The following is a 15020-nucleotide window of genomic DNA, read 5'->3' on the forward strand; positions in this document are numbered from 1 at the left end:
TTGCAGAGCCGAAGCTTGGCTTCTCCAACGTCGGCTCAAAAGGACTTATTGCATTTTGGCTTTTTATTTCATTTTAATTTCTTCTAAAATAGCTTTCACGCCAATAACCGTGTTCAAAACACAGCCACGGCACAGACGGCAGCTTCCTTGGCTTTCTTCAGGTGTTGGCGCACCAGCCCCAGCCGTGCATCTCTCTCATGGCACGGGCAGTGCCGGGGGCTGGCTCGCTGGGACAAGTGGCACAGGAGATGTCCCCTGCACCCTCGTTCCTCCTGGGCCCCCGGCTGGTTGAACCTGCCCTAGGTGATCCGAAGAGGAGGACGCGAGCCCTGCTTTGCAGCGGCGTTCGGGGCAGGATGAAGTTGGCGGGGCTCGTGCTTGGAGCCATTTAAATGCCTTTGGAAAAGGCCACCCATGGAGGGAAGGTATGTTGGAGCTGAGCACCTTGAATCAGCCGGGAAGTCAAACAATCACGGCTTTCTTCTAACCCGCTCGTGTCTTGCCCCGGCAAACATTCCTATCTAATGCATCTCCCACAGTTACAGGAAGCAATCTCATTCTTATTTTATGTAACGCGACAGCTTTAAAGGAGGAAATTTCCCTGAGAGCAGAGTTATAAAAGCAAAAGAAGCTATTCCTCAACGTTTCTCCTTTCCAGGAAACGCCTATTGCACAACTTTGACTGTCTAGCAGGACCTGACCATTAAAATAAATTGTATTTTTTTACCTTCTTGGATCCAAAAGGGCTCTCCTCCCCCCTCCCCGATTTTGTACTAGAGAATAAGCAAATCAGCTGCTGTCCACAAACTTGTGAAATCTTTTGGAACAGAAGCCAGGAGGATTTGCCAAAGTGCCAAGAAAGAATTCTGAGCAAATTCCACCGAAAGAAAAAAAAAATACAACAAAACAATCAATACTAATAGCCCTTGAAATTTTTAGCTGAAGATCATGACACGCTTCCTAAACGAGGTAAATATCGTTATGCCAATTTTAGAAATAGGAAAGCTGGGACCCGGCAGCCGAGGAATAGCCTGAAGACAGCCAGTTGGTGGCAGGGCTGGAAATGGATCCCAGACCCTCCCCGTCTCAGTCCCACGCTCCACACCTCCTGCAGCACAGACTGCTTGCACGCAACAGCCCCGTGCAATTTAGGTTTGGAGGAAACGCTGCTTTATCCAGGCTGAACTGTTTATCGCAGGCCATGAAATGCCGTGGCTGGAGTTACGCTTGTAGTAAACTCTGCTAATTGCGTTCAGCCCAAGTCACGTGCACGGCTACAGATAAATACAAAAAAATAAATAAAAAATCCCAAACCAGAGTTTATCTGCTGCTCATTTAGGCATACGTTGCTGACCCTTTTCTCCGCAGAAAACTCCAAGCAGGTGGGTTTAATTTCTATTCTACTTATCTACCATCCAGAGCTTATTTTCTAGAACATGGCCTTGTTATGAAGAAGCCCCCAAACCCTACCTCTGCTATTGACAGCTTGTTTGAGCACTTATTTATTCCAGGCATGCTTACATTTCTAATATACATTTGTCTCATTTCAGCTTCCTGATACTGGTTTTGCTTCGCATGATTTATCCACCAGATTAAACAATTTTCTATTGCTTGGTACTTCCTTCCCCTGCTTCTTCAAACCAAGCCACTTGTCTTCCTTTCTGCAAAGCCAAGCAGGGGATGCTCTTCATCTCTACCCCTTTCAGGGGTTTCTTACAGCTGCTTGTTGGACTCTCACTTCTGTCTGAACATCCTTCAAAAAAGTGGAAACCCAAACCATATGTCCTGGTACGAATCTCAGCAACACTAAGCACTGGTAAAAGCTCATCCGGTCTTCTACTTCTGCATATGTACGTATCCAAGGTTGGCAGCACGATGCTGGGACTTTGCTTGAGCCTTATCACCTCCAAATGCTTTTTGGAGCCTAACAACTCCACAAGGCAGTGCCATTTCATTGGCATGAAAATACACTTGTAAATAAGTTTTAATTGGGGTAAGCTAGCAAGTGGCTGAGCTCGTATCTAAATGATTTCTCCTCCTCCTCATTATTTACTGGTGTAAACACAGATGTAATTCATTGTTATTACCTCATCATTATTTACCAACATAAGTGCATAAATAATTCAGCGATATTCATATTATTATTATGTATAATACTATGAATTATAGGAATAAAAAAATTCATGGAGGGTACCATTAAAAAGTCAACATTAATCAGTGTTTGCTTCAAAGTTATTACGAGATAGCATAGTCTGCTCTACCCTCAGAATAGGAAATAAATGTGGTACCTCAGATACCACAGTATGGTAACAGTTGGCAGATGCTGCTTCTGAAATGGTAACCACTGGAACTAGAAATTTAATTGCAAAGTGCATTGTATCGTATTTGCTAAATAACTGTGGCTTTCCATTTTTTCAAACGCTCACCTAAATTATCAAACCGCAACATCTTCAGAGAAACCTGTCCACAGAAATTGCTCAAAGAGCAACCAAATATTTCTGCAGACTTTCTGCAGAACTGATTGAAATGCTTCTGTCAAAAACTTCTGTTTAGATGGTAAATGGCTTTGTGGGGTGGGAGGGAATAGACTTTTTTTATTTATAGTTTCAGAGGCAGAGCTAGAAAGAGGGCCAGGAAGAAGGGCTGCTTTTCTTCATGGTACTTTTGTAAAGGTTAGTCATTTTGCAAATAACTGCCACGTTTTGTCTCAGCATTTAGGCTGCTACTTCATTACCATGATTCCCAGTGAGCCCAGATGCAAAATGGTATTTCCTTACTGTCTGGTACTGAGAAGACAGGCCCACTGCTTGCAGGGGATTCAGTCTGTCCCCAGGCAATGTCACAAAGAGAGGGACTCTCTCATGCCAGCTGCATGATCAGACTGCTGCATCGGTATCTGCCTTATCGCTGTATTCATCTGTTTTGCTACTGACCTGTTACCCTTTTAAAGTTAGTGTCTACTTCCAGCGATCTATAAAAGAAAAATCATAAAAGAAGAATCACCACAGTCACTCAGTGAAATTGTTAAGCAAAACCAAAGCTAGAGAATGTTCTCACGTATTTATCAGTTCTGCCCATGGAAAGCCCATAAGCTACATGACCCCCTGCCAGAGAACTCAGTTCTCTATCTCATACAAGTGATTGTTGTATCACAATTTGTCTTAACTCTTATCTTGTGAGAGAGATCAAACCACTGTCCTGCAGGGATACTAAACTCAAGTCAAGGGAGGGGACATTGAACATCAACAACTAATTCATCTCTTTTCAGCCCTAAATCTAGATTTTAAAAGCAGCATTTCCTCTATTTGTTATGGTCAGACCATTTTGTCTCTCCCAAAGTAACTGATCTATCGATCCAGACTAATGTAGTTCCCAGCTACGTTGGTGGTAGCACAGATCTGATGTAGAGTGCGGTCACTCCTGACCAAAATTGCACGAGTACAGGTCCATCGCTAGGGATCTAACTGCCATCACTCCCCAAAATAATGGTCACATGCATACAAACACAGATTTATATGAGCTCTTTACCTGGCAGAACAGGAGAAACATGGAATTGTCTGAATATCACAGAGACATTCTGATAGTTAATGAGGGGCTACATACTCAGCAAACTCAATCTTTTTCTCCCTTCAAGCCACACTTTGATTCAAAATTCAAACTTTATCAACAAGCAAATCACTCTCAAAATGACCTCATGGTACTCATGAAGTCGTACAATGACAAGTTACGGTTTCCTAAATACTGTGAGGTTCACCAAGTTCCTCTAACTCGTTTGTCTGTCACTTTAGAGAAAGGAAAGTGAAAGAAGAGTTTAAACCTGCAGTGCCACAAGATGACTAGGATTAAAAAGGGAAAAGCTGTTAAAATTTTCAACAGCAAATTAGCTAGGCCTGCTCAAACTGTAGATTTAGGTTTCCATTAAGGGAGGAAAGAAAGCCATCACTGGCTGGAAGAAAACAACAAAACCCATCAGAGGCTGTCAATGGATTAGGAGATGTTTCCACCAAGAGTGAAGACAATCAATCAGTAAATTAAGAAACAATTGGGAAAAAATGGTGTCACAAGATGTAGAAATGACTAAGACTCTTTTAGCAAATTTTTGTGTAAGAAGGAAAGTAAGAAAAAACTTACATTAAACTTACGGAGTAATAATAATAAAAAAAGAACCATATCTCTCTGCTTAATTATCCATCTTCCGTAGCCCATCACTGCTCCTTTTATCACAGAGAGTAAGAAAACTCCTCTACAGCTCCAAAAGTTGACATGAAATTATTCTTTCTACAACAGATTATGAATGGCCTGCAGGGACTGAGACCCTCATAGAAAGGCTGATGAAGAACTCTTCCGTTTCTTGAAGGTTTCCTAAATTCATGAGAGGTTACAAAACCTTTCATAGGCATCCCATCCACATCTGGTCATGACTTTTTTTTTTATTATTATTATTATTTTGCTGTGGGAAGAGCGTGGTAGCAAATGCCTTTCATTGCCTGTGCCACTTCAAAATTTCTGCAAGGTCATGCAATGGGTTTTGAAAACAATAATTCTCACTTTCTTTGATGCGGTTCCTCAGAGAATATGCAACAGCTCAACATGGGCACATTATTATTTATTAGATAATTCACATATGTTTCCATACATAAAGCTCATGCTTCTGTGGAGAGAGACAGCTACCAGGTATAAGCCGAACAGCTCAGGGCAGGAATGAGCCAATGTATTGAGGGTTTGAGTCAAAACGTAACAGTTATATTTACTGCACTGGGTTGGAAGCAAGCCCTTTGTAAATGGCACGCGTTTATGTGTGTTTGTATACATTTTGTGCAATACAACTCCCGTGTTTGTTTTTTGAAATGTTAAACCCAAAGTCGGAAAAGAAAAAGACATCCTGCTCAGACTGCCATTTACAGAGCTTCATGGTCCTCACGGAGACATAAGCCACCTAACAATTCTTCCTTGCACAGAAATTAATAGAAGGGAGTTGTCCAATACCTAAAAATGCCAACTTAATTACTTCGGGGTTGTTTCTCACAGCCTTCTTGTTCTTCCCTGACTTGAAACTTGCAGAACAAGATATGGAGCTTGGATTATTCCTCAGGCTCTTACTGAGCCTTGATACCAGTCACTTCTCCCACACCCCAGTCAAACATGTTTTTTTAAATATGAAGTTTCATACAAATATGCATCTTAAAAGAAACCGAACACTGACTACAGTTTGCCTGATGAAACTGGCTGTCAAAAGTCTTGATAACATTAGCAATAGCAAGGAATTCTTTTATTATATTTCAGTTAATTATACTGACCTATTTAGGAAAGCAAGAAAGAAAACAGCAAATTAAGCAAGAATCATCTAAAAGCTCAGAGAAACCTTTTAATGGCTTGGAAGAAATTCAGTTAATGCCTTTCCATATTTACATAGCTCCAACACTTCCTGGCTTTCACTGTCTTCTCTCTCTCAAGTTTTCATACAACGGGTACCCCAATGGTATCTAATTCGCAAGAAAGAAGCACCAAAAACCCCAAGCGAAAGCCTGTCTGCAAACTTTCCACGCTCATCTCGCAGGCAGTAGAAATTCAGACAGTTGGGAGAAGCCTCAGAAATTAAACTACTTTTTTCTTTTTTTTTTTTTTTTTTTTTTTTTAGTTCACCTCCCTGTAAGCAAGACCTAAACCACGCAACTTCGTAGCTGAGCCCAAGAGCACGTTGCTCCAAGTCCTACCTCGAATTCAACGCACGCAGTAACGTTTGGGTCACATACATGGAAAGTCTCCCTTCAGGCTTCGAGGGCAACTGGATCTGATTAGACGTGCCGCTGTACCTTGGCGCAAAGGGATGAGTGAAATACGGACTGTCGGCCCCGGGCTGGAATTCACTTTGTTATATCACAAGCCTTACCTGAAATGCATAGCTTTATGCGTTAATAATATATTTGTTACAGCTATCCTGTGGAACGCTTAATTAAAGTGATATTTTCTTTCAGTTGAAAAATCCCCGACTGTTTTATTGTCATTTGACATTAAATTGCAATTTGCCATGCCACATACGTTTCTGCACACGTTGTCAATATGATCATAAAGGCAACGTTATTGACCAAGAACATAATACTTACTGAGTGCCTTGAGAAAACACTGCGATTTTTAAAGTTCTACTTTCTCTTTTCTGTTGTTAAAACTCAATCGCTTTGGTTTCTTTAAAGCTCTTTGCTGCCCAATAACTCCAAGTGCTAACAGAATTTAATATTCAGTTGTCATGCACAGCTCAGCTCTCACCCCAGCACTCCGTGAACTGTGCTCAAGCCCAGGTCAGCTTTTCCCTCGCGTGCATCTTGCGGCTCAGGTCACCACATGCACACGGGGAAGCGGCGGTGTCCCCTTCATCCCTTCAGTGCCCCTTCTGCAAGGGCCAGCAGAGGGAGAGCCAGCTCTGGGGGCACCCACCAGCACCGGCCCCTGCTCTCCTCTTGGGTCTCACGGATTGAATTTAGGCTCCCTCCTTCAGGCTACATGAATCATTTCTGCCATGAACTTGTGACCCTGGCTCTGTAACGCGGCACGTTGCTCTACCAGGACCATACGGCAGCTAATGCGCAGCTACTTTGGTCTGTACGAGACCTGACGTCCGAAAAGCTGCACTGAATTAGCGCAAGACAGTGCATATCGCAGAGAGTTCAATGTGCGCTGGGAATAAAACGCTTGGGTAGTGTTTCCTAAACTCGGAGGAAAAAGCTAAATCCATGCCCTCTCCTATTTCACTCTGATTGAAGAGGTAAATAAAATAAAATAGGCTTACATGAAAATGTTGTCTGTATTAGTGCCGTGTTATTTCTGCTTTACCAGCAAGCTGAAAAAGTTGTTGTATATTTTCTTTGTATTTCCTGACTTGGTCTTGAATATCTGGAATTGAGCTGGTGTGTTTTCTTTGAGGAAAAAAAAAAAAAAAAAGTTTGAGTACTACATTCAGTTGGGGTTAAGTTCAATTTCAGCTGGATTTTTCCAAGTTTTAAACATAGTATTGCATAAGAAGACTTCCTGCAAAAAAATTTTACTCAATTCAGAATTAGCGCGTTACCATTGCCCAGTCACAAACCCTACTGCAATGGCAAATAAGAACATCCCAACGATGCACAGGAAAACTCTGAAGCCTCATGGTCTGGTATATCAGTTACAGAAAGGTCATCACTAGTCACTGTTTTAATGGCTCATCTCATTAAATACTAAGATATTGTCTTGCCATTACATGCTTTAAGCGAAAAAAAAAAAAAAAAAAAAACAACTCAAGTTCAAATAGGGATGCATCTTTTGCTGCAACAGATTTAATAAAGTTGCTAGTTGCTGCATTACCACAAGTAACTAATAATAAATATACTTTTTTTGTTTTGTTTTGTTTTGAAAATGGCAAAATAACTATTGCCATAGAAGTGGCTGGCATGTGTAATTTGATGAGCTCACTTAAATAGTTCGACTGCGGATCAAAAAAGCAAATTATACTCACTTGAATAGTTCGACTGTGGATCAAAAAAGTAAATTATATAAGTGGATACTGCAACGCAGAAACATGTGGACACAGCTGTAGTGTCATGTGTCACAGCTCCGCTCCTTGCCAGCTGGCATCGGCACAAAGGCAGGCCAAGCCAAACAATTCCTGTTATTCATAACAGCAAATGTGCATTCAAAACACACAGTGCAGGCTTTATAAAATAACTTGGTATTCAAATGGATCCACACTGCGGAATTGTTTTTTAATCACACATCGCTGTGCGCCAGGCCAATACGCCAAATTGTCCTCGTGGTCCAGAAGTTCTCGTCTTTACCCAACGCAGTGTAAATGCAGGTCTTGGCCTGCCTATCTATGGGCTATTTGTGCTCGTGGTTTGCAGAGCTCCTTGTGCGCTCGATAAATAGATGCGCACCCTCGGTGCATTAAATATTCAGCCTTTCAATTAACAAGGGTGCCCAACATGCACATTTACGCTGTATTATAATCAGAACTTCCCTAGCATAGAAAATCGCGTCATTAAGAAGTCTAGTTAGTGAGAAAGCAAGCAGTTAGCATAGTTTCGCAGACAAACTCCTTCTAGACTGCATTTATATTTAGAACTTAAATATGAAATGCCAGAGGTATTCACTGCGCTCCTCTGTAAGGGGACGTCTTCCAAGTATGCAAATAGGCTCTGCGTATCTAACCTCAATGGGGACTTCATGAAATATGCCCCTACTGATGGAGAAGAAAAAAAAAAAAAAAAAAAAAAAAAAGGAAGGGGGGAGTGTAATTCAGCTCTTTTCATTGCTGTTGCGACAAGGCTTATATGAAAATCTCCCTGCCACTCACCCCCAGCCTCTTCCTCCGTCCCAGCGATCCAAATCAATATTTTATTATTGCAGGATCCAGCCTTCCTCGAGCATCTCTTCCGTTGTGTCATACCAGTGAATGAGCACTGACCACAGGAGGTTATGGCTGAAGTCAGGCAAAATGGGGGTTTTTAATAACGCAAAGCCCAGCTCCTCGGAAGAGGTGTATGCCAACATGGCCACTCTGAAGTCCCTGGCAACCTGCTAACCTACACCAGGTAACAATCTGGTACGAATCCGTAGGTTTAAATATAGCCAGGCTTAAAATAATACCGTGTCGCTTCCAAATTTTCTGGAAAAGGCTGAGCTGTAAAACCCCCTTTTTTCGCTTTCTCTGGAGCACGTAGCAGAGCTGGCTGCCCTCGGCCCAGCGAGGCCTACGGCACCGTCCTGCTCCCCGCATTGGGATTTTCACCCCGGGCCGACGGCGAGAGCCCTTTTTCCTAGGCAGCATAAATAAAGGGCTGCACACAACAGGGAGGGATGACAGCTTCTATCACCTTGTTTACAGTAGCCACTCTTTACTGTCTGGTGCCGAAGATCTGTCAAGCAGCATTTCAGTTCTTTTCCCCTCTGGAATGAGAGACGAGGAAAATTACACTAACACTTTTTTTTTTTTTTTTTTCTTTTTTCGGTGCATTGTTTACAGCCTGCGTTCTTGAAAAGTAGCCTCTTCCCATCCTCAGAGCGTAATTGGTATACGGGTTAATAGGTACCAGACATCTCCTATCAGGCAACATGGTTTAAATAGGCACGTCATTAACATGGATTACTTAGGCCACGTCTCCTATTGAATTAGTGGTCTACAGCCCAGTGCCAGGGAAGGGTTTGGGGGCCTGTAGGCTGGGTATTGAAACATCTCAACTCTGGCCCCAACCTCAAAAGAAAGTGTGAAAAGCCTTGGAAAAAGTCCCAGCTCTTAGGCTTTCACTGAGGTTAAAAGCAAAGCTCCTGCAGACATCCACAGAGCGATTCCACCCCGAACTGGAGCAGCAATGGGGCGGATTCACTGGGAAGTTTTAAAAGGACTTTGGGAATCCAGTTAACCCTTCCTCAGCTGCTGGCTTTGCTACCGCCAGCTTCACCAGGAAGCAGGGGAGTTGAGCATCCACCCCTTTGGAAACTCCATTCTCCATTTGAGTTTGCAAATCTATCACGGGGTGCGTTGAAAAATGGATCTGAAACGTCCAGCAGAGGATAAGAGCAGACAGACAGACCGAGCACGCCTGACAGATGCCTACAGATGGCCCTGAAGCATCGAGTGATGCCTGACACAAGCCCGCATGGTTGTGCAGGCAAAGCACCAGCATTAATTGCCATCTCCTCCTTCTGCAAGGAGAGGGAAGGGATGTGGTACCAGCAGGGAAGGCGGCCATCACAAGAAACAAGTAATCCTTCCTCTCCCAACGTTGATGACTTAGGATATTAATAAAATAAATAGGAAGGAGTATTCATTTGTTGCTTTCTTTAAATAGCTTTTTTTTTTATTATTTTTTTGCATAACATCCCTCTTAAACTTGCATTATGCTCAATAATAAAATTAATTGAGTTCCATGTAAACCAGCAGATGCTTCAGCAACAAAAGTTCGTTTTTTTTTCAGGCCAGATTCAATTGCTCACAGATGTTACCTGCCATATCCGAGTGATTCTGTCAGGCTTGCTGTTTCGTATGTAAATTCAGTGATGAGCACATTAAAAAGCAGACTCTCAGGCAGGGAACATCCAGTTACTCACAGCTAATCTGTCAGATCCACAAAAGCTGGGACACTCGTCCCATGTAAAGAAACCAGAAGTAGACATTTCCAACATATCGCACATCAAACCCTGTTGAAACTCCTGCTGAGTTTTATGACGGCATAATCCTCTCCAAAAATGGTTAATACAAAATGCTATTTTTTATTTGACCACGATGCAGTTATCTGATAGCAGAATTAGATTGACTACACTGATAGCAATACCTACTTAACTGAGGAACACATAAGAAAAGGCAATAAAATCTTGAAAACTCCCTGCGATTCCTTTTTTTCCTCCAAAATTCAACTGTAATAGATTTACTGAGCTGTGAAAAAAAGCATCTCTGGAATAGAGACACATTATTGCAGCCTCTGTACTGGCAAACAAATGTTTATACAGTGTGCTTAACACGATGCAAAGCGCTGGCAGGGCTGGAGCCAGCACCCTGAGCTGGCTACGTGCTGTGACAAGGCTTGCTCGGCTGCACAGCCTATGGACAGGGCTGCGCTGAGTGCAAGCCTACTGCCTGGCCACAGCCACCAAAACCTTTTCTGGGTACAGCTCAGGACACAGGGTGTGCACAACACTGTGAAAGGAGAGGTGAGAGCAGCAGAAACTTCGATTCCTTCCCTCTTCACAGTAGACTTTTTCTTTCCCCCACTGACTACATGAACAAGAAGTCTTGAGTTGAGGTTCCTGGTCAGCTTAGACTCCACCAAGACATCTCCTTGAAGAAAATGAGATAGTTTAGATCTCAATTTCTGAAGTTTTCTGATTATTCATTTCCATTTATTATTCCATAATTATCATTCCATATTATTCATTTCTGGTTATATTAATAACAGTCTGCTCGTTTTCTGATTACTTTAAGTTCACTCAGCCTCATGCAGAGAAAAATACCCATTGGCACAACAGGCTCATCATCAAATATCCAGCTTACACAGGTGAGGCAAAGCAGGCAGCCAAGTGAGATACATTTTTTTGGCCTCAAATGGTTGCAGAGGTGCAAGGTGCCTGAATTTGGCCGCCCTGACATCCCAAGGGAGGATGCTGTATTCAGTTTAGATTTAGACCCTGTAGCCCTGTGTATTTAGAGGGCTAAGCTGGGAAGGGCCTTGAGGAAGACAATTGTTTTTTAATTGCATAACATTTGAGAGGCTTTTGAAATGTCTTTTTTATGTTTTTGGATTTGTTTCAGTGAAAACAGAGCACAGCTAGTACAGAACATTTCTGAGTAATACAGAAGATGTAGCAGGCATGGGCACACAGCTGTGATGGCTGCAAAGGAAAGCAAGGCAATCAAAGTACCTACTAGCTACCTCTGGACATTTATTTCCTTTGCTCTGGGGTCATTCCTCCTCTAGATTATTTGCCTGGCCTTTGAAGAAGCCAACCACAGGCTGCAGCCACCAGGACATCAGGAATGGCTGCAGGAGTGATGGAGAGGGGTTGTAGCTTCAGCAGCCCCTCACTGTGGCTGCTCCCCTTCCAACCAGCCTGGCAGCTCCAATTAGGCAGCACCTTGTTGACTCAGACCCCTTCTTGCAACATCACCCACCACCCTAGCTAGCTCCCACAGCCTCGAAGTCTAAAGAGCATCATGAAAACACGAAGAAAAAAAAAAAAAGAAAAAAAAAAAACAACCAACAATTAGTACAAAAATCAATTAGTACAAAAAAAATCAACGTAATGCTTGCAGTCATAGTCTTGGTACATTCAACCCTGTCTCCTTTGTCAGTCTTACCAGTTTGGATTGAAAACTGGAGATGGCTGACAAAGCTGTACTTGCACAGAGCACAGATCACACAAATTTGGCTATTGTTTTCTCGCAAGCAGCAATACAAGATAAATCTAGTCTATATCCATATAAAGCTATCTCCTGCTGCAGTTTGTTCTGTCTTCCTTAGTTGCAAAATATTCCCTCTTCTGCCCAAAATACTTCCAGGAGGAGGCTGAGCTCTTTTTCATAACTCAAAAATGTGTTTTAATAAGACTAAAAATAACCCCCAAAAAACAACTTGGCAAGCATTTTCTGCAGCAGCTAATGATTTGGGGCATCCAAGACGATACATGTGTTGATTTTAATGAGGACAGACGCCCTGGCATTTTAGGGAAAAGTTTGCCGGACATTGAGTGCCTAAAATCAGTAGCCACCATGCAGCAGGATTTTGTTTTGCAGACACGGACGCGTGAAAGCACTTACTGGAGATGGAGATGGAAGCATCAGCGGTGAGAAGCTCTAGGTAAGCAATCGAAAGAACGAAGGAAAATTCAGTTTGGAAACGGAACGACAGAAAACCTCTCAAACCCCCATTGCCAGGTACAACGCGAATCCAACCCAACAGCCTCCTACTTTCACAGATGTTACAGACAAATAGCCCGCAGGGTCCCTCGCCGTTACCTGGGTTTGCTCATTCCTCATTCCCTACCGAGCGGGCATCCCGTCCCGTCCCGCACGCCGCTTCCCCGAGCAACTCGAGGTCTGACAGCCAGTGAGGTCACCCCCAGTCTCGCCAAGGCCTGTATGCCATTACAATGAAGTAATAATGTATTTATAACACACCTAACCACTGATGGCTTCTATTCCTGTTGGGGCTTTTTTTTTTTTTTTTTCTTTCCCCCTGCATTTGCACAGATGTTTTTTGAGAGCTGGTCTCCAGAAAGAGCCCTGCAGAAAACAAGCTATGTCTGTTGATTCTGGCTGGCTTTTATAACGATAGTTGTTAGCACGCAGGATTTATGTTTCAAATATCATTTTAATTTCTTGGGCTGCATTTTTAACCACAAAATGTTAATTCAATGGTGTACTATAAATGCTACAGCTCCTTTATAAAAATGTAGGACAAGCTGTTTCTAAGGAAATATTCCGAGAGTCTGATTCATAGAAATACGACTCACATACATTTTCCATGGAATTTGCTCTGAAATATGTGTGGAATACATTCTACAATAAATTATGTACTTTTGTGATTCATTAAATCCTCTCCCTGCTCACAAGTAGCAAGCTCTTCATTATACACAAAAAAGTGCAATCAGCCAAAACCAGCGACATTCTCTCTCTTACATTCAGTGGGTGCTCTCGTTTCTGATCTTCAAAAAAAAAAAAATCAAAAAAAAAAAATCTATAAAAGCATTTAGAGGAAGACAGCACATAACTTAAGCTGGCATCCAGCTTTAATTTACACGAAGGCAAATTAAGGATATCTACACACGTAATTACTTCCGTGTTCAATTTAAGGAGCTAGGGCTCGGAATGACTCTCATAAAAATCACAGTGATTATTAGGAATGGATGACTACTGAAAAAGACATTTCCAGGAATATTCACTCACTTGCTATTTTTCTTTTTATCGCTTCGTCCCAGCGACGCTACGGCTTCTTTTGCCCTGCCTACGAAGGCACACGTACCTGCGATGAGGTTTGGCTGGCAGGAATCTCCAGGAACAGAAAGTTTTAAGGTGCCGCCCGTGATGTTATTCATGTTCCATTTCGGCTCGCACGTGTTCACATTAGGAGCACTTACCTGACAGCCAATTAGCCAGCGGAAAAAAATATCATGTGGCTCACTCGGCTGATGACATCTAAACCACTTCAACCAACGAGCTCGGCGAGCAGAAAGCCACGTACCAGCCCGCTCGCAACCACTTCAATGGTGTAAGCTCTCCTCTTGGCCCCTGTCAGGGTTACGGGCATGCTGAAAGCACAGATACTGCCCTACTCATCTGGCCTTCAGCTTTCACCTGTGCCACACCGCTTTTTCATGAAACAATTTCTCCCAAATGCCCGCATCGCCAGAGCTTTGTTTAACCAACGTTGGCTCTCTCTGGAAGTAACACCTCCGAAATACCTCGTTGGCCTTTCCACACCCTGCTGCCAGTCGTCTCCACGCCTGTCAGAGCCCCACGGTGGCTGGCTTGAAGGGGAGGCAGCCGGCCGGGGTGAGATCAGGATCTGGCCCTCCGACTCAGTTGGGCACTGTCTGCACAGCCTGTGGCTGTGAGGGGAAGGGGAAGAGGGAGAGGTGACAGCACGGCTCCTATTTTGAAGGCCAGACCCCGACTGGAAGCACCCTACAATCACGCACTTTGTACTGAGAGCCAAGACGCATTCTCTCTGCACAAAGGAAAATAAGAAATATAATTTCACCATTCTTTTCAAATGTCATGTCCCAGCATATCAGACTCATTTCATCTTCAGATCATCCCACCATGCTCCATTAGCCACCAGAAGACGTGAGCCAGTGTTACCACCACAACAAACTCCCGGTACAACCATATCATTTCAATTCTTCACACATTTTCTTCCCGCGCGCACAATGCATTCTCCGGCTCCGTAAAAGTCTCCTCTCTCCAGCCCACTGCCACGGGCTACCAGGCTGAAACAAAGCCCGGTTTCAAAGCCGGAGCAAAATGACAAAGCAGGAGGGGAAGCACAAAAGAAAGAATCGGCTGTAGCCGAGCCTGTGTCTCCAGAGGTCCTCCTAGCCGAGGACTCTGCCCAGGGTGGGCCATCGGCTCTGCTTCTGGGGCGCGCGGCATTGAAATGCCACCTCTTGAAGGGCGGCATGGTGAAGCAGGGCAGGCTGCCAGCCCGAAAAATGTCACCATGTGAAAGCCCCAAGGCCCCCGCAGCCAAGTTGTCTTTTGTCCCAGCTTTGCCTCTGCTAGCGCAGGTCGGGAAACGAGCCAGCCGTTTGGGGCAGGAGCTTCTTCGGTGGTGGTTTCAGACCGTGCCCAGCATGTTGGGATCCTGGGACGTGACTTTGGGGCAAAGTTAACGGGGGTTATAAAAATAGCAAGAGGCACAAAACGAGACATTTCTGGCAGGGGAAGAAAAAAGGGGCTAGCAGTGTCCCTAGCAGGGCAAAAAGAGGCCAGCAGCTAGCTGCCTGTATGGGCAAGGGTGGAAGGGGAGAGAGCAGCTGGATGAAGAAGTGGTTCAGAA

At 43.6% G+C, this 15020-nt stretch overlaps 2 long non-coding RNA genes across 5 annotated transcripts in view; one reads left to right on the top strand and one right to left on the bottom strand.

The window, feature by feature from the left end:
• The window catches only part of LOC311434004, a 64145-nt gene that overhangs the window by 17193 nt on the left and 31932 nt on the right, over positions 1-15020 (bottom strand). The window contains exon 3 of one of the 4 annotated variants that reach the window (XR_014691192.1): positions 9806-10804. The exons of the other annotated variants lie outside the window; for them this stretch is intronic. This is a non-coding gene — a long non-coding RNA (uncharacterized lncRNA). Of the gene's footprint in view, positions 1-9805; positions 10805-15020 lie in introns of those variants that run through there. 4 annotated transcript variants of the gene reach the window in all.
• LOC311434009 lies at positions 1207-5983 on the top strand. Its single transcript, XR_014691199.1, has 2 exons — positions 1207-1382; positions 5639-5983. It is a non-coding gene; the product is annotated as an uncharacterized lncRNA (long non-coding RNA).

Source organism: Aythya ferina (genome assembly GCF_964211825.1).
Source record: "Aythya ferina genome assembly, chromosome: 3".
In the NCBI taxonomy this organism is placed as follows: Eukaryota; Metazoa; Chordata; class Aves; order Anseriformes; family Anatidae; genus Aythya; species Aythya ferina.